The 20,560-nt window shown below is 42.7% G+C and overlaps 1 protein-coding gene across 1 annotated transcript in view; it reads right to left on the reverse strand.

Annotated features, from left to right (window-relative positions):
- The window catches only part of PC (pyruvate carboxylase), a 674,712-nt gene that overhangs the window by 484,096 nt on the left and 170,056 nt on the right, over positions 1-20,560 (reverse strand). The window lies entirely within an intron of this gene.

Consider the following 20,560-nt stretch of genomic DNA (forward strand, 5'->3'; position numbering starts at 1 on the left):
TTCCCATGATTCAAGACAGCAGGCAGGGAACAGGCATGTCCAACAAGAAGGGTACTTGCTAGGACATAGGCACGACCTACAGTCTGATAGACATGTATGAAAGAGCCTGAGGGACTGACAAAAAGCCCCATTTAAGCCTTGGCCCACTTCCCACTAGAGAAAACAATCTGCACTGAGTGTGAGTACCCTAAGCTGCAATACAGACTGCTAAAGGCAGTATAAAAGGAAAAAAAAAAAGCTTATTCAGAATAAAGATTTAGGCTTCCAGCTTTTTTTTTTTTTGACTAAAGCAGTTCACAGAGGACATTACTGCTAACCATACCGCAAACTGATATTATGATCAAAAGAAAGCCTAAAAAAATGCATAAATGCTTTCTTTACCTGGTGATCTGGCCAGTAAGTCTGTTATTTTTCAACAGAACCAGCTCTCTGGCAAATGTAGCAATCGTAGTGCCTACAATGATCGTCTTGAATTTACAGTATTTATGTAAAACCTTTATCCCAAAAGGAAAAAAATGTTGGGTGTAAAGTGATAGCTGGAGTATATCTCAACCCCCCCCCCCCCTTCTCGAACTGGCAATGCTGCTGTCCAAAGGTGTTCTGACGCTCCCTTATACAGGGGAAAACAGAGGAAAAAACACTTAAAAAGAAAATGAATGCAGCCACTATATCAAATGATTGGTAAGCGGCAATAACTAACATTTTTGGTTATGGATTTAATATTGTTTTAATGGGGCTTTCAAGAGGTTACCTAGTAAAGCATTTCACAAAACTAAAAGGAGATCCAGCAGAGCAGAAAAGAGACACCCTACCTCCCTTAAGTCACTAAACAAAACTTTACATAATTGGTGAGGAGATATATACGCTGTTGAACGTGTTATCTAGATTCCTCCTGTAGGTAGCAATATAACCCATTGTATGGAATCTACACAGCAGTGTCTCTCAAACAGCGATATTATATTTTAAGTTCTTAGCTCTAAAGTGAAATTATATTTTTAGTTATAGCCTGGAATTCCACTTTTCTTGCATATACAGTATCACTGAAAGGGTTTTAAATCATGGCTGGTTTTGGGGCTCCTGATATGTAAATATGTTACTGAATGCTTAGCATGCTAGTTCATTTACATTAAATTTTTTTTTAATTCTTTATTTAAAGGTATGCCATGAACAATAAGGAATAACAATGCTACAAACATTTGCATGATGGTAATAGAAATGTGGACTACGTAGTACAGGGAACAACCTCGTGTAAAACATACTATCACAAAGTATAAACATATAGTGTAACCTGGGTTCGTATGTTGTCTTATCTTCCATACTTATTCATTCATGTGCAGCATTGCTGTAAACAAGAGTTCGTGTGGAGGGTAGTCCAGCGACACCCACCCAAGTGGAGGGGGATAGGCATCCCCGCCGGCATCTACCACTTGGCCAGCAAGGGGGCCCACCAAAACCCCCACCCGAAGCAGGGAAAACCCCGGGACCAGCCCCCCACCCTTGGTTTGGAGAACACCTACTGGCATTTTATGACTTAATAGAAGGGATAGGGCAAACACAATGCCCTAAGTCAGGGAGAGAGGGGAAGAGATGCAAGAGAGGGGAGAAATGAAGAGAGAGAGGGAGGAAGGAAAAGGCGAGAGGGAGGAGGGAGAAAAAGATAGACAGAAAAGTGAAGAGTGGGGGTCCGCTCCGTCCCACCCGCAGGCATGGCAAGCCGGTTAAGAGTAGGATAGATAATCGTCGGACAAGTGAAAAAGTTCCCAGTGAATCCAACTACATTAAATTTTGATGGGATCTTTGAAGAATCAGTATCATAACCCATTTTTTTCAACAAGGGTGCCACAAATTGTCCCCAGGGGTGCCGCGGCAAAATTACATAAAACCCTGTACAGTCTGATCTGAAAGCATTCCTCTGGTAACTCCTGTGTACAGAGAGGAAGGAGAGAGCAGAGCCTGGATGTCTTCTGGCTCTGTCCTCCTCTCTACTCCTGCCACTACTACTGTCTGCAATCCAGAATGCGCTGTGGGCCGCCCACCCACGTCCTACCAACCAGTGACATCATCAGGCACCAAGGACGGGTTGTGTGGCTCACACAGCTTTCTGCATTGCAGAAAAAAGTAGTGACAGTTGCCCTAACAGAAATGTAGTACAAATCATGCATATAATACAGACATATGAACACACAGGATTCAATAGCAGGAGGTGCATAGTAGTAAGTTAGAATAAATGTATACCAATTGATCAAATTATTATTAAATGGGTTATACAAATCAAAAAATACATTTAAAAAAACCTGTAGATTAAGGGTAAAATCTATAGGAGAATTTGTGCTAACAGAGCCACTACTCCTTATGGCAATAATATTTGGTGACTGGATCATGAATTAGGTGTTGCTCGGTCAGGCCTGCAGAACATTTCTCCAAACGAAGATATTTAGGCCACAATTCAATATGGCAGTAAATCTATGGTATTAAACTGTTGCTTGTTTAAACCTCGCTGACTAGAAAAAAGTGCAGAACTCCTCTTACGTCTGATAAAGACAAAGGAACAAAATACCATAATGATACAAAACCAACCAAAATAACTCAACACACACCCATTAATGTCTAAACTGCTGGCAACAAAAGTGAGTACACCCCTAAGTAAAATTGTCCAAATTGGGCCTAAAGAGTCAATATTTTGTGTGGCCACAATTATTTTCCAGCACTGCCTTAATCCTCTTGGGCATGGAGTTCACAATAGATTCACAGGTTGCCACTGGAGTCCTCTTCCACATCTCCATGATGACATCATGAAGCTGGTGGATGTTAGAGACCTTACGCTCCTCCACCTTCCATTTGAGGACGACCCACAGATGCTCAATAGGGTATAGGTGAGGAAAAATGCTTGGCCAGTCCATCATATTTACCCTCAGCTTTTTTAGCAAGGCAGTGGTGGTCTTGGAGGTGTGTTTTGGGTTATTATGTTGGAATACTGCCCTGCAGCCCAGCCTCAGAAGGAAGGGGATCATGCTCTGCTTCAGTATGTCACAGTACATGTTGGCATTCATGGCTTCATCAATAAACTGTAGCTCCCCAGTGATGGCAGCACTCATGCAGCCCCAGACCATGACATGATTTGTCTTCGTGGGCTTTGTTTGTGCATTATCTTTAGAAGAGGCTTCTTTCTGGGACGACAGCCACATGCTCATTGTATTAATCCTCCTTATTAACACCTATAGTAACTCAGGTGTATTTTTCTTTCAATCCACAAGATGGTGGTAGTGAAGTGATGCTGTTCAGTCTCACGAGGTCTTTTGGCTGCTTTAGTCTCCAGCCTGTTTTTGAACGGTATTTATCCAATTGCAAGTGGATCCTCCCCGTTTACTATATAGAGGCATGGTTGCAGCGTGTACATGCCCCTGATAACGTCATATTTGTTATTTGTTTTGTCACAGTGTGTTTATTTTGAATGAGAAGGTGTGTCCAAACTTTTGGTCTGTACTGTGTGTATGTATATGTATATATATATATATATATATATATATACACATATACACACACACACAGTGGGTAAAATAAGTATTGAACACATCACCAAGGTGCTATTGACATTAAATTTTCACCACGTCAGTAACAACCCATGCAATTATGTGACGTGAATTCTTTAACAAATCACATTCCATGAAATATCTTTCATCCAATTAATCAATTTTTGAGTGCTCCAAAAAAAAAAACGCTATGCCCCCCCTGTATCCTCACCTCGAGGCATGTGACCCTGCACTTAAGTTAGGTCAAACAGCGCCTGTGAGCCTCTTCAGTGCTCAATCTGATAGGTTTAGATTTTCTGGCTTTTAAGCTCTTCCATATAGCAATCTCCCCATCAGTGTAAAGCATCAGAGTGCATATAGGTTAAAAAAATAAAAATAAAAAGCTCCAATAGTGCTTATACCATTCAAACATTGACGCTTTTTAAAAACTTATTAAAAAGTAAGTACTCTCATACTCCTGGTGCTTCCAGCACACCAGGCTAAATCAAGCGGTGGTGTAATTAAGTTCCCCCAAAGCCCAACATCCATTGCCTGCCTGCTGACTAATTCCTCCTCGTAAGGGTCCGGGTTCCTTCACTGTCCTCTCCCCTCCTCTACGTGTGTCGACATAGGGTCATGTGTCTTCCTCAGGGGGAAATAAGGAATAAGTCAGTGGGCAGGCAGCCATTATGGCTCTCACACCTGGGGACCAGACAAGTCCTGTCTGGGAGAGTTTCTAAGCAGCGGGGAGGCCTGGAGAGCATTGGTTGTAGCACGGGAAAGGCTTTTTTTTTACCTGGCCTAATTGTACAGGTCACAAATCATCAGGTGAGATTATTCCTGGTGGGGTGGGGTGGGGAGCACCTGTGTTGATGCTACTTTCGGTATTTGAGCACTTATGAAAAGTAGATAGAATGAGAAGCACGATCTGTAAACAGTGACTGTTGTAAAGGGCTGTCTGCATGGATTTCAGTTTGGACTGCACCTAATTTTATTCATTGTTGAAACCAGCATTTGCATGTATATGTGATCACATTTTATTTCTATATTCAGTTTTTATATAAAAAAAAAATGTATCTTTATTATAATTTGCATATCAATTAAATATTTTCTATACTTGATGACACTAATTGTTCGTATACGTATATAGAGCACCGCAGCTTGGCATTTTTAACACTGTAAGTTGCACTTAGCACATCTATAGGATTGTGAACAGTGCCATCGGCTCAGCTCAGTATGTTTTCCTTGGTGTAATTGCATTGTAGCTTGCAGGACCACCTACGTTAGGGACTTATTTTGGCTTTCTTTCCACAACTATATCCCTTACCTGCCTGGTGTTTTTACTTGGCCTTCATGATGCTGTTTGTTCACTAAGGTTCTCTAACAAACCGCTGAGGGATTCGCAGAACAGCTGTATTTATATGGAGATTAAACTACACACAGGTGCACTCTATTTACTAATTATTAGGTGACTTCTGAAGGCAATTGGTTCCACTAGATTTTAGTTAGGGGTATTAAAATAAAGAGGGCTGAATACAAATGCACGCCACACTTTTCAGACATTTGTAAAAAATTGTGAAAATCTTTTATCATTTTCCTTCCACATCACAATTATGTGCCACTTTGTTTTGGTCTATCACATAAAATCCCAATAAAATAAATACATTTACGTTTTTGGTTGCAACATGACAAAATGTGGAAAATTCCAAGGGTGAATACTTTTTCAATGCACTGTATATTTATACAGTGCATCAGGAAAGTATTCACAGCACTTCTTTTTTTCTATATTTTGTTATGTTACAGCGTTATTCCAAAATGGATTCAATTCATTATTTTCTTCAAAATTCTACAAACAATACCCTATAATGACAACGTGAAAGACAAAAGCTGACTTTGGACTTGATAAAACACAGTGGACCAACACCATCAAATGACATGGCTCCCCAAATCATCATGAACTGTGTAAAATTTTGCATTTCTTTTGGAAATTAACCACTTAAGCCCCGGAAGATTTTACCCCCTTCCTGACCAGGCCCTATTTTGCGATTCGGCACTGCGTGATTTTAACAGACAATTACGCGGCCGTGCGACGATGTACCTAAAAGAAATTGACATCCTTTATTTCCCACAAACAGAGCTTTCTTTTGATGGTATTTGATCACCTGTGCGATTTTTACCTTTTGCGCTATAAACAAAAAAAGAGCGTAAATTTTGAATATATGAAATTTTTTTATATGAAATTCCCTCCCAAAAAAATGTAAAAATCAAAATTTAACATTTTAGGCCAATTTGTTTTCTGCTACATAGGTTTGGTAAAAAAAAATCCCAATAAGCGTATTTTGATTGGTTTGCGCAAAAGTTATTGCGTTTACTAAGGGAAGGATTTTTGTCATTTTTGTTTTTTTTTAACGAGTAATGGCGGCGATCTGTGATTTTTTTTGCGGGACTGTGACATTGCGGCGGACAGATCGGACCCTTGACTGACATTTTTGGGGGTACCAGTGACATTACTACAGTAATCAGTGCTATACATATGCACTGTTACTGTAAAAATGACACTGGCAGGGAAGGGGTTAACTTTATTGGTGATCAAGGGGTTAAGTGTGTCCCTAGGGGCGTGCTTCTTACTGTAAAGGGGTGTGGCTAGTGATGCAACCACAGTGACATACGATCCTACATAGCAGGATCGTATGATCTCTGCAGTTAGATCAGGGAGAATGACAGGCAGCTTTGTTTACATCAGCCGCCTGCCTTTCTCCCTCTCCACCGGGAAATCGCGAGTGGCCGGCGGACCCACACGCGCGGACATATTAGGGAACGAGCGGGGGCGCGCCTCCGGCGGCGCGCGCTCGCCCCCTAGATGCTCACAGGCTAGCGACGTAGTACTACGTCACTTTGCCTGTGTGGGGCTGGCTGCCGCAGTAAATATACTGTGGGCAGTCGGCAAGTGGTTAAGGTCCCAGAGTCTGGAGAAAGAGTGGAGAGGCACGGAATCAAAGTTGCATGAGGTCCAGTGTGAAGTTTCAACAGTCAGTAATGATTTGGGGAGCCATGTCATCTGCTGATGTTGGTCCACTGGGTTTTTATCAAGTCCAAAGACAAGGCAGCCCTCTACCAAGAAATTCTAGAGCACTTCATGCTTCCCTCTGATGACCAGCTTTGTAGATGTAGAGCCCCCCCCCCCCCCCCACCAGCCTCCAGAGGCCTGGTGGTGACTCACAGGGACAGGGAGGGCTGACCTTCCTCCTCAGGGTGTTGGTTACTAGGCATGGTGGGTGGTGTACAATGTAGAAAGATGGGCGCCAGTCACTTTTATGCTTAAACAAAGAGAAGTTTATTTCTCACAACAGGAAAAATGTGGGAGAGTGGGGTCGGGCACAAAACACTTAGTAAAAAACATCAGCAGACTTGCAGATCGGCAGACTCCTTAGACAAAAATGTAGAATAGGTAGACAGCGGTACAGAAAAAGAGCCTTTAAGCTGGAACCAGCAATCTGTACTTTGTAGCATGAGTTGTCTCCTGTAGCAACAATATTCAACTTGCGGAAGGTGCAGGAACTCTCTGGATGATTCCAAGTTGATGCTTTCCCAGGGTTTCCCGGTTCATGGTAGAGTAACTTCTGGTACTTCATCTCAGGTCTCTATCCTTTCCTTCATGCTTCCAGGTAGTGAGCAGGCTCTCCCTTACAGAGAGCACATGGCTAGGCCTTAGGCTTCAGGTCTACCCATCAGCAGCTGTTCCTCACACAGCCACCAAGGACACAGATCACCTGACTTCCTCCAAATAAATACCTTCTCCCAACATGCTCAGCGACCAGATTGATGATTGGCTGAGAGAAGTATACATATTCATAACCTAGACTTACTGTAATTCATCACACTAATGCCAAAAGGTAACAGTGCCACCTATTGACTGAAGGGAGAAACCACAGCAAAACCAGGCTAAGGAGGAAAACTGGATTTTTGACTTACCGTAAAATCCTTTTCTCTGAAGTTCATTGACATACGCAGCTCCATATTCTTCTCAACCATTGGGTTATGCTGCCCCCTGCAGGAGTAGGACATTAGGCAGGAATAAAAATTACTACGCCTTTGGGGCAGTCCCTGAAGGCATACACCCACTCACTCTGCTATAGGATTCAATTTTGTTGCAAGCAGTGTCAGAAGTAAAAAACCCGTACCCACACAGAAATAGAGGGGTGGGTGCTGCATCTGTCAAAACTTCAGAGAAAGGGATTTTACGGTAAGCCAAAAATCAAACTCTCTCTATCGTTCATTGACAGACGTAGCTCCATATTCTTCCTAACCATTGGGATGTCCCAAAGCAGTATTTGCATGAGGGGGTGGGAAAATAACGCAGAGAAAGAACATAATTCCCCAAAGGCTAAACTTAGCCAACCAGGTAACAGAGCTCAAACCAGGAACAACTGGAGCTCACCTAGAAACAACATACACCCTCAAAGAGAAAAATTGCTCTTTTAAACAGCAGCCTGCAAAACCTTGCAGCCCAAAGAAGCATCCGAGGATGCCAACACATCTACTTTGTAGAATTTAGTGAACGTGTGCACAGACGACTAAGTTGCCGCCTTGCAAACTTGTATTACTGACTCCGATGATGAAAGACCCAAGAGGCACTCAGCGTCCTAGCAGAATGCGCCTTCACAGGGAAAAGCGGAACCTGACCCTTAAGTGAATCACCTGTACCACCGTCTGCCTGATCCATCTGGATATGGTTGCAGCAAACGCAGCCAATCCCTTCCGAGGTCCTTCCATGAGGACAAATAGAGTCTGATTTCCTGAAAGATTCAGTAACCGCCAGGCAAACCCTAATTGCCCAAACCACAGCTAAAGAATGCAAGGCAATTTTATTGGGATACTTGGGCTCAGAGTGAAGGCAGCATAATGTCTTCATTTAATGGAAATCAGAAACCACCTTGGGAAGAAAAGACTGATTAGGTCGAAGTACACCTTAATCTCTGTGGACCACCAGAGAAGAACGGCAGGAAAGGGTTGCCAATTCAGACACTTTGCGGGCAGAGGTAATAGCCACCAAAAAAGGCTACCTTCTGTGACAGTGTAAGCAGAGGAATCTCCCTAAGTTTTCAAAGGGATGTTTTTGAAGAACAGACCGAACCAAGTTAAGATCCCACGGAGGTAACGGGGATCGTATCGGAGGAGCTACATGACAAACTCCCTGGACAAAAGTGCAAATCAAAGAATGCGTAGTTAAAGGGCATTGAAAAAAAAAACCCAAAGCGGACAACTGGCCTTTAATAGTACCCAAGGTCAACCGCTGCTCAACCCCTCTTTGGAGGAAAGCCAACCCACTGGATGCACCTTAATGGATTCACACCATGAGATGTACGATTTCCACGTACGATGAGAAATCTTCCTTGAAGTAGATTTTCTAGCCTTCAACAATGTAGGAATCACTGAGTCAGAAAGACTCCTATTCTTCAATAACTGACTTTCAACAGCCATGCTGGTAAAGCCAGTGAAGGTAAAGCAGGATGGAAGAGCGGCCCTTGAGACAACAGATCTTCTCTGAGAGAAGGGTCTCCAAGGAGCATCGGCGACCAACCTTCCGAGATCCGAGTGCCAAGACCGGCGAGGCCAGGCTAGAGCCACCAGAATGGCTGCAATCCCTTTGACCCCTATCCAGAAGCCTCGGCAGAAGTTTCAGCAGAGGAAGCGCATAGATCAGCCAATACTGACCCCAAGGAGCCACCCGTGCGACTGTGGCATCAGCCAGAGGATCCCGAGACCTGGCTACACACCTCTGTACCTTCTCTTTGAGCCGAGAAGCTAACAGGTCTACAATTGGTGTCCCCCACCAGACACACAACAGGTGAAACACCTCTGGGTGCAGGGAACATTCCCCCTAATTCAAAATGACTCAAGTAATCCACCTGCCAGGATTAAAAGGAAAAAAGGAATCATCCTCACCGCAGAGCAGCCGAAGTCCATGGACGTAGACCCAGTAGAGTCGCTATATGCTAAGCTCACCCTGAGAACATAACAAGCAGGGGAGGTATGTTCTGTCCACCTTTTATTCAGTATACTTGTGTTTATGTTGTTTAAAATAACATGTTGGGTTTTCTTGATTCACACAAGTTAGTTATGTGCAGAGCGCAGGCACCATCTACTGTCCTTTACTTGGTATAGTTCAGTTCTGCATATGTTGTAAACTCAGAAAGTGTTCAATAAAGTTGTTAGTATCCAGGAGTATTGTTGGTAGAATTCCCTACAGGAAGTGAATCAGCCACCATTTTGAGAAGATACAGCAAAACATTTTTCTCAATCCCTCACCATAACCCCTGAGAGAGCATAAAAAGTGAGTTCTTGTTATCCCATGCTGTATTATAGATCATTGTTTCTTTGTTGTATGCAATATTGTACTGATTGATGTTAATTTTTATAAATTTGTAGTTTCACCTGGCTTGTTCTAATAAATTTGAGATCAAAGAAATATGGTATCTCAAGTTTATGGAGCAGGAAGGTTTAGCTCTCTGTCCTAGAGACAGAACAGGTCGCCGATAAAGTCCCGCAAGGAGACGCCGGCTAAAGTTCCACAAAAAGACCCCTATTAGACCTAAGGGTAGCCCACCATAAATTACATAAAATGACATAGCCCCTATAAAGGAGAAGAGGGGGCCCACCATGACGCAGTTGCGCAGGCAGAGTACCCCCACAAAACAATGCCCCCACGGCACCCCCCATCCCGGTTCAAGGGGGTGCCTGGCAGTCTATATGTCCACCCCCTGAAAGGGGGGAGGGCAAACGCCCAGCCACTGTTCTATCACCCCGGTCAGCAGCTCAAACAGCCTGGTCAGCAGCTCGGACAGCCAGCCACGAGTAGGCCGCAAAGCCAGGGCCTAAATTTGGGGTCCGATCCGGTCGCGAGTCCGCTGTCAGCTCTGTCAGCTTGATCAGCAGCTCGGACAGCGGGGTTAGGTTTCGGACAGCCTGGTAAGTCACCAGAACAGCTTGGTTAGTCAGCCAGCCGCATGTAGGCCTCAACTTTTGGCCCGATCTGGCCGCGTGAGGCATCTGCTTGTCAGCTTGGTCAGGCACCGCATCTCAGTCAGCCACTGAGACAGCCAGCTCCATCAGCTGAGAGTAGGATGCAAGTCGCAGCCTCAATTTTTGGCCTGATCCAGCCGCCTGAGGCACCTCATCTCAGTCAGCTTGGTCAGGCACCTCATCTCGGTCAGCTATCTAATCTCGGTCAGGCACTCAGTCGGCTTGGTCAGGTACCCGGAGAGCGGCGAGTAGGTCACAAAGCCATGGACTCAATTTTTAGGCCGGCCCAGACAGGTGAGGCGCAAACCCACGGATGAAGAAACCTCTGCTCCCCCCCCCCCCCAAGCCTATAACCACTGCAGGGAGCCCAAAGGACATCCCTGCCCCAGTCACTAACCCCCAGGGGGCTGGGAACTTGCTCAAAGACCCCCGGAGTGCCATCCGGATAGCCCAGTCAGCAACAACCGCATCCACACCCCCTTACTGGAGCAAGAAGGAAACCCGGGGGTCCGACTATCCCAAGGAGGGACCCACGTCCACCCCGAGACTGCAAGAGCTATGGGGGGACACTACTCACCATACCAACGACAATCGGGTGGGCGCCACTACGGACAGACCCACTCGGGGTGGGGGTGCTAATGGCTAAGGGGGCACGCTGCGACTAAGGCCAAACCAGGTCGTGTGCGTCCCGGCAAAGTGTTTCATTCGCGGGCCAGCCCCCGTCCATTGGGGCTCTGTCACGGCCTGCCCCACACACGTTAGTAAGCACCAGGCATACATTAACCCCTTGATCACCAATAAAAGTTAACCCCTTCCCTGCCAGAGTCATTTTTACAGTAACAGTAATATTTATAGCACTGATTACTGTAGTAATGTCACTGGTACCCCCAAAAGTGTCACAAATGTCAGTTAGGGGTCTGATCTGTCCACCGCAATGTCGCAGTCCGGCAAAAAAAATTGCAGATCGCCGCCATTACTAGTAAAAAAATAAACAATAAAAATTACATAAATCTTTCCCGTAGTTAGTAAACGCAATAACTTTTGCGCAAACCAATCAAAATACGCTTATTGTGATTTTTTTTACCAAAAATATGTAGCAGAAAACAAATTGGCCTAAAATGTTTATAAATTTTGATGTATAAATTTTTTTGGGAATGTTATATATCAGAATGTAAAAAATATTGTTTTTTCACCAAATTTTCGCTCTTTTTTTATTAATATCGCAAAAAATAAAAAGCGCAGAGGTGATCAAATACCACCAAAAGAAAGCTCTATTTGTGGGGAAAAAAAGAACAAATTTAATTTGGGTACAGTGTCGCATGACCGCACAATTGACCATTAAATTAACGCAGTGCCAAATCGCAAAATAATGGAATAAAGGAATGGGGTAAAATCTTCCGGTCTTAAAGCGGTTAAAAATACGCTCATTGAGGATTTTTTTGTCAAAGACATGTAGGTAAATACATTTTGGCCTAGATATATGACAACAATTGAAAATATTGGATATTTTTTAACTGTCAAAGTAGAAAATGTCAATTTTTTCGCAAAATTTTCACTCTTTTTTTTATTAATATCGCAAAAAATGAAAAGCGCAGAGGTGATCAAATACCACCAAAAGAAAGCTCTGTTTGTTAGAAAAAAAGAAAGTAAATTTCATTTGGGTACGGCGTTGCATGACCGCGCAATTGTCAGTTAAACTCACGCAGTGCCAAGTTGCAAAAAGTGGCCCAGACGTAAAGCAGGAAAATCCTCCGGTGGTAAAGTGGTTAACACTGCTCAGAATACTCATTTTGTTCAGTTACTTCATAAATGTACAGTCCTCTCAAGTGCACACACAATACCAACTCATGTCTTATTAATACCTGCAGATTTACTGCTTGCTAAAATAATATGTAGTGCAGTTTGCCAGCAGATTATACAAAATGATCACAGATGACATTACTTTGGTACTAGATTTCTCAACATTGCAGAATAGTCAAACATATTCCTAAAAACGTGCTGTAATTGTTATTATGTACCCCTAAGCAGGAAAAAAAATGTAACAGCAAGCATCTGCATATGTTCCCCCCGCAGTGTAAAATTCCCAAAACCACTGCACACCCTTTATCCAAGAATTTGGTGACCATGTCCTAATATTTCCACTGGGAAACTAGCTCTAAATTCTGTAATCTGTCCTATGACAAAACAAATTCCATCCATTTTCTAGTTTTAAATTAGATACAAAAGATGGAATCAAGCTACACATTTAGGACAATGTCACCAAGCATATACAGCACAGTATGGGAAAACATGTCAAGCAGGCATACTTTTGATTTTGTTTTTTTATTACTGTACTTTTAAACCTGGCAATTATACAGATATTTGAGGTAACTTTTCTTATAATCCTGTATCCATGAATATATTCTGTTGCGACTAGTAAGTTCTTACCGCAGGGCCTTATAAACACTTGTGTATGGAATTGTGTTGTAACTGTACTGTCTAACTTTATTTTGTAAAGCGCTATGCAAACGGACTTCTCACGGACTTTGGATGAGGTGCAGACGGGGGCTGAGGATGTACATGTGGAAGTACTGTTTTGCTTTGAGTAATTCCTTTGGTATTTTATACCATCTTTGCTATTTTCTGTTGAGGATTGGTGAATTGCTGATGTGAAAAATGTTGTTATTATGATACCGGTTTGTATTTGATTACACTTTTTCTAATAAATAACCTGTTTGATATAAAATAAATGATTTGTCAGATTTACCTACAGAGATAGGTAGTGATATAAAAGAAATGATTTGTCAGATTTACCTACAGAGATAGGTAGATAAAAAGGAGAACAGAATTCAGTGTTGAAAAATGATAAGTAATGATAAAAAATGATTTTTCAGTGTTGAAAAATGATAAGTAACAGAGCATGTGTCCTATGGTATATAAGTGCACTACGTACAAATAATGTATTCCTTAGAATATTATTCACCAATTACACTACTGCCATATTTGCCAACTGTCAGCCATTCTAAAGGACTGTCCCTCTTTGTGGATCATATCCCTAAATCCATCTTTCCTTCTCAATTATTAAATTGCATACTCTGCATTAAGGTAATAAGGGTGGTAATAAACAGCGCATACTCAGACTGGTCTGAGGTAGTAAGCGGGGTGCCCCAAGGCTCAGTCCTGGGACCAACCTTGTTCAATTTATTCATAAACAGCATTGAGGACGGGATCAGTAGTTCGATATTAGTTTTTGCAGATGACACAAAATTGGGCAGGGCAATAACTGCACAGCATGAAGCAGATATCCTACAGAATGACCTGGACAAAATAACGAAATGGGCAATGACTTGGCAAATGAGGTTTAACGTGGAGAAGTGTAAGGTTCTGCACTTGGGGACTAAAAACATAAAAGCACAATACACATTAGGAGGGGAACCCTTGGGGGAATCAAAAATGGAGAAAGATCTGGGAGTCTTGGTTGATGATAGACTAGGCAATAGCATGCAATGTCAAGCGGCAGCTGCCAAAGCCGGCAGAATATTAGCATGCATACAGAAAGGGATGTATTCCAGAGATAAGACTATAATCCTTCCACTTTATAAAACTCTGGTCCGACCGCATCTGGAGTATTCTGTCCAGTTCTGGTCGCCAGTCCTCAGGAGGGATGTGTTGTAGCTGGAGAGAGTCCAGAGAAGGGCAACTAAACTAATTAGGGGATTGGAGGACCTTAATTATGAAGAGCGTCTGCAATCGCTTGATTTATTCTCCCTGGAGAAGAGACTCCTGAGGGGGGACATGATAGCAATTTTTAAATATCTCAATGGGGATCTCAGCTTAGAAAAAAGCTGTTCAGTCGAAGGGATTGCATGAGGACTCGAGGGCATACAATGCGATTAGAGGAGAAGCGTTTTAACCTCAGGCAACGTGGGGGGTTCTTTACTGTTAGGGCTACAAGATTGTGGAATTCTCTACCACAAGAGGTGGTTTCTGCGGGTAGTATGGTGGCTTTCAAAAGACTCTTAGACGTACATCTCAAGGATCAGAACATTCAGGGCTATGTGAGATGATTACAGCCACACACACCTCCACAGGTTGAACTGGATGGACTATTGTCTTTATTCAACCTCACCTACTATGTAACTATGTAACAAACCTTCGATGTGCAGCTCCCCCTGCCAGCCCCCTCCCCCAAATACTTACCTGAGCCCCATCTCAATCCAGTACTGTGCCCAAAAGCAGTAGCAGGCAGACTGATAGCAGCAGGAGCTATTGGCTCCTGATGCTGTCAAATACTGTGACGAGGGAGCAGAGGGTGGGATCGAGTCGTGTTTTGAAGTACACAGGTAGCGTGGCTGGGGATTGAGCCCACAGGTGTGCAACAATAGAAAGCGGCTTCCTATGGTGACACACCGGGAGGTTGAGGAGTATTTGTGCCATTGGGGGACCCTAGAAAAGAAGGATTGGGGCCGCTCTGTGGAAAATGTTTGCACAGAGCAGGTAAGTGTAGCACTACTCCCTAGGGAGCTGCTGATTATGGGTTCCCCTGGGTTACCATTAGCAACATGACAGTTTGACATCTTCCCAAGTGTTTTATCTCAGTCAGGAAACAGTCCAGTAGCTTCAGTTTTTGTGTTTTTATTTGGAACTTGGATAGGAAAAGGGAATGAGTGGGATACTCCAACTTTATACAAGTATGCCAAATTGGCTGGGACGACTTGAAAATGCTGAGTAACGCTAGTCACGGCTAGGCCGCTGCTTCACTTTGCCCTTAGCTGTGAAGTGAATGCGCTTTCTGAGGTAATCTGTATTGTACTGCTGAACAAATTCAGGGCTCTTCCTGGCAGCCCCTTTGTTCCTATTCTTCAGGGTAAACTACACAGCACCCCCTTTACTGATAAACTTCCTGTGTGAGCTAGCTCCTTTATCCCCCGACTTCTATGGAGTGGTCCCCTCTCTTAGGCAGACCCTTAGGGAAAACTCCTGGTACTCACGATACAGTTTTCCCAAAAGTCTCTTCCAGCAGCTCCACTTGTCAGTGCTCTGGATCCTCTGCAGCTCAGCTCCACACACCTGATTCACTAGGCCAACCGCCTGAACCACCTTCCTCACACCTATAGGAGGAGAGACAGCCGTCCACCACATCCTGGGACTTTGCTCCTGCCAAAAGACACCCTGCCTCATGTGCTCTCCGTTTTTATCACCAATCCCGTGATGCACCTCTTCAGGTGCAAACCCACTGGCACAGTTACAAAAGCTTGTGTATTATTGGCCAGGTTTCCTCCACTTTCCAACAGGCCCCCCTATTGGTTACAGTGGGGACACTCCCTCAGACCAGATGAATACACACTGAGCACAGAGAGCAGGTCTAAATAAAGATCAGGCTCCCCTGATAAGCAGCAGGAGTATTGGATGGTTTTACCTAGCAACTGTCTAGGAGGGTGCTACATAAGTATAACAATCACTAACTTTAAAAACTGTTTTTCTGCTTTTAGGCAACCTCTAAACTATTGCCTAACTTGATAAGGAGAAAAGGGATGAGAAAACACTGATTGGCTTAACCAATCTTTTTTTCATATTAAAACTCCATAGTCTATGTAATGGGGCTTGGCAGGGGTCTTTTGTGCAATAATGTGTCCCAATTTCCCATCTCAGAAAGTTGGGAGGTAAGTTTTTACAGTTTATATTGAGTAGCTGGTATGCTGGAGCAATAGGCTTGCTATGTAGTGTAAGCACTTTTCTAAAATATGTAAAATGTTTTCACTGTGTGCTAGAATACTGCCTACTTGGGGAAGTGGGTGAAAGCTGAACATAAATTATAAAGGCAACAGTAGGGCACAAGCTAGATGTGCCTATCCTTGCAGATGGCAGACTACCTGAACAAATATTTGTTCTGATGGAACAAAAACAGTGCACAAAGGGTGCTATAAACTGTACTCCAAAGAGTAAAAGAATCCCTTTAAAATATTATTTTTAGTAGATTTGGTTGATTACGTGTTTATGTGCTAGAATTTCTTCTGCTAGCTCACCAACATATGCTGATTGAGAATATTTATTAGAAATAAAAACATTTATCTAACTAAAACCAATATTGTTCAGCTTAGATTGCTCCTGAAACAATTTTGTCCTTAAAATGCACCCCAGATCCTTGTCTCAGGCCCCACTTAGCAGTCACATTATGTTTCTTGCTGTGTCAGCAGCGGCTGTATCGTTTGCTTATCGCCGCACTAAATCGGCAGCCCCTGTGGTTTTTCTTATGAGAGAAATCCACTTTGGAGTCAGGTTATTGCTAACTTATGCAGCTAAATCTTCCTGATAAAAACTGCTGTCGGGAAGCGTGACACCTGCAGTAATAAAAACATAAGACGGCAGGGGTTTTATGTTGTACTCTTGGCACAAGGAATATTAACGCACAGTGACCAGGAAGCTAGGGAATAGAACAAAATTGAAAAACTGCATTGTTAATGGGTCATTTTTATATATACACAGAATAACCTACCAGCAGCTTTGTTAAATATTGCTTACTAACCAGCACCCTGAAGCCAGCAAAAGAAAAAAATGAATTCCCTGCTCTAGCTCAAGTAAAGGTCAGTTCACACCAAGACACTTTGCCATGTAAGTTTCACACATATTAATAATACTGTGTTTAACTAAACTTCTACCATTGTTATTATCCTTTTTAATGCTCGTTTGGTAAGATTTGTATCTGAAGAGGGAGGCAGTGATGAGCTGTAGCTATGTAGTGATTCAAGATAGTTGTCTGAGTTTATAGAAAGACCCAGAAAGTATGCCATTGGAATATCCCATGTAACCACAATGCAAAGCCATTGAGACTTTAGTGTTCTACAGAGTTCTCTGCAGCAGGATAAGGAGCTCAGGAACTAATCAATATAGATCTTCGACTTAGTGCTAGTTTTGGCTGTCAGTGAGAAATGAAATTTCTAGTACATAACCCATATGTATGTAAAGGAGAAGGAAAGAGAAACAGCACCATTGACTAACTGTAGCAGTTTATTAGCTCTCATTAAAATAAAGATAATATGCAATCATAGTGCCTGATCCAAAAAGATGCATGTTATGCTTTTCCACTAGATGGGAGCCTTTACCCAGCCCAGGCACTACCTTGTGCAGAGAGAACCCCAATTCAGGAACCAAAAGGGCCATTGTGAACCCCATGAAGATTGTCAGGGCATGAAAATAGTACAATGATGTCAGGGAAGGTGTGGTAACATGCTCTGTGGGATCTTTACCCCTTTCTTAAACATGCCTAACATTTACAGGCTTCAGAATACATTTTGGACAAAGGGAGGGTTATAACTAGGGATCGACCGATATATCGAGGGCCAATCTGCACTTTCCCCGATATATCGGAATCGGCCACCAAGGTGACCGATATTGCCGATATTTCGGAAAGTGCTTGTACCGGAGTGATGCCTGCAGCTAGAGGCATCACCCCGGTACTGAAATCCATAGCCGACGGTCGGCTCTCTTGTAATGACAACTGATGCGGCTGAGAAGCCACTCGGCTGTCATTACGTTCCCGAGCCCCCCCACCCGCTGCCTTCCGGTGGGACGGGAGACCCGGGCAACCAGCCTGCACGGCCGCCGAAGACCCGATCAAAGCTGCATTTGGCTCTGATCGGGTCTCCATGTCAAAACCCCCGAAGTGATTATCGGACATAATTTCTGGGTACTGGCGCCAGATTTAAAAAAATTACAGCATTAAAAACAGCCAAACTTGGGAGGAGGGGTTTGGGGGTCTTTTAGACCCCCAGATCCCTGCACAAGTGTACCTGTCAAAGAAAAAAAATAATATAAAAAAATTGTTAAAATGTACGAAAATATCGGCCCATATCAATACGCGATGACAAAAATTTTGGTATCAGCAATGAAAAACGATATCGGTCGATCAATAGTTATAACTCCTGTCAGTTTATTTTTGCCATCTGTGTCACAGAGGAGATTTTCCTTCTCTTCCTAGGCTCAATTCACTAAAGAATATCTCATGAGATAATTAAATCACCTGACAACTTTTTTTTCCAAACATCTCATGAGATAATGAAAATATCAATTCAATATCATCTTTTGAGGTGTTTACCTCAAAAAGCCAAAACACTCGGTAAACACGTCATAAAGCAGTGTTAAAGTCAATTCACTAAATAAATAAATAAAATAAATGCATGAATTAAATACAGTGGGGACAATAATTATTTGATCCAATGCTGATGTATTAAGTTTCCCCCTTTGGAAAGAAAATAATTGGTATAATTGTTATCATAGGTGTATTTTAAATGATAGACAGATTACCCAAAAATCCAGAAAAATGACATGATTACAAATGTTATATATGTAGTTGCAGTTCAGTGAGGAAAATAAATATTTGATCCCCAAGCAAAACATGGCTTAGTACATGGTGGAGAAACCCTTGTTGGTAACCACAGAGTGAAGACATTTCTTGTAGTTGGTAACCAGGTTTGCACACATCTCAGGAGGGATTTTGGTCCAGTCTTCTTTACAGATCTTCTCCAAATTCTTAAGGTTTCTTAGCTGTCGCTTGGGTACTTAAAGTGTCAGCTCCCTCCATACATTTTCTATAGGATTAATGTCTGGAGACTGGCTAAGCCACACTATGACCTTAATGTGCTGATTCTTGAGCCACTCTTTTGGTGTCTTGTTGGTATGTTTTTCCATTTTACAAAGTTGTGGATCATTGTCATGCTGGAAGACTCAATCACGGCCCATCTTCAGTGTTCTGGCTGAGGGAAGAAGGTTCACAGCCAAGAATTTAGAATACATGGCCCATCCATTGGCTCCTTAATGCGGCAAAGCAAGCCTGTACGTTTAGCAGAAAAACAGCCCAAAGAATAATGTTTCCACCTCTGTTCTTGACTGTAGGGATGGTGTTCTTCGGGTCATAGTCAGTATTTTTCTTCCTCCAAACACGGCGAGACGAGTTAACCCTCCTCTTGTGTTAGGGTCAGAACTGACCCGTTTTCAGGTTTTGAATGTCTATAAGTATCACATAAATTTGTTGCATCAAGATTTTTTTACTTTGTCAGGAACCTCTATTTAAACAATGTAAAAGAAAAATAATCCTTTTCACTAAATTATAAAATACTGTGGTGAAAATTAAGACGTTCATGGTGTTAGGGTCAATTCTGACCCAGTTATAATATAGGATTTTAGGACACTAATAAGTTCCAAAACTGAAATCATAAACACTCTCTCTGCTTAGTAACACTGACAGCCAATCCCCTCTCAACCCTGTGAGCTGTAGTTAGGGAGGGGCCTATCTCTTTTCCTGCTTGTCTGCTTCTCTAAATAAAGTGAAGAAACATAGGACAAATTCATTTCAGAGTTGCTGACTTTATTTTACCATTTTTTAAATTTGAAAATGAGAGGTATGCTATCAAAAGAAAGGTCTAGGGGTCACACCAAAAATATTAAAACCAATCTTTTCAAGGATAAAGAAGCCTAACAAGGTAACCAAGAGGTAAGAAACAAATTTGATGATAAATAATTATTCAGAGGGTATTTTATGGCTGATTTAAAACACGGGTCAAAACTGACCCTAACATCATGGATAGTAACGGAATTCTAACATAAGAGGAGGGTTAATGTCAAAGAGCTAAATTTTGGTCTCATCTGACCACAGCACTTTCTCCCAATCCTTCTCTGAATCATTTAGATGTTGACAAACTTCAGACGGGCCTGTACATGTGCCTTCTTGAGGAGGGGGACCTTGAGGGTGTTGCAGGATTTCAATCTATGCAGGGGTATTGTATTAGCAATGGAATTTTTGGTGATTGTGGTCCCAACTGCCTTGAGATTCACAAGCTTCTCCCGTGTAGTTCTGGTATGATCCCTCACATTTCATGACCATCCTTACCCCATGAGGTGAAATCTTGCATGGAGCTCAAAACCGAGGGCGAGGATGGTTATTTTGTATTTATTCCATTTGCGAATAATCACTCCAACAATTGTCTCCTTCTCATCAAGCTTCTTGCTGATATCCTTTGACAACTCTTTAGTCTTGCCCATGATGGTGAGGT

The sequence above is a fragment of the Pelophylax lessonae genome (genome assembly GCF_965119305.1).
Source record: "Pelophylax lessonae genome assembly, chromosome: 10".
Lineage (NCBI taxonomy): Eukaryota > Metazoa > Chordata > Amphibia > Anura > Ranidae > Pelophylax > Pelophylax lessonae.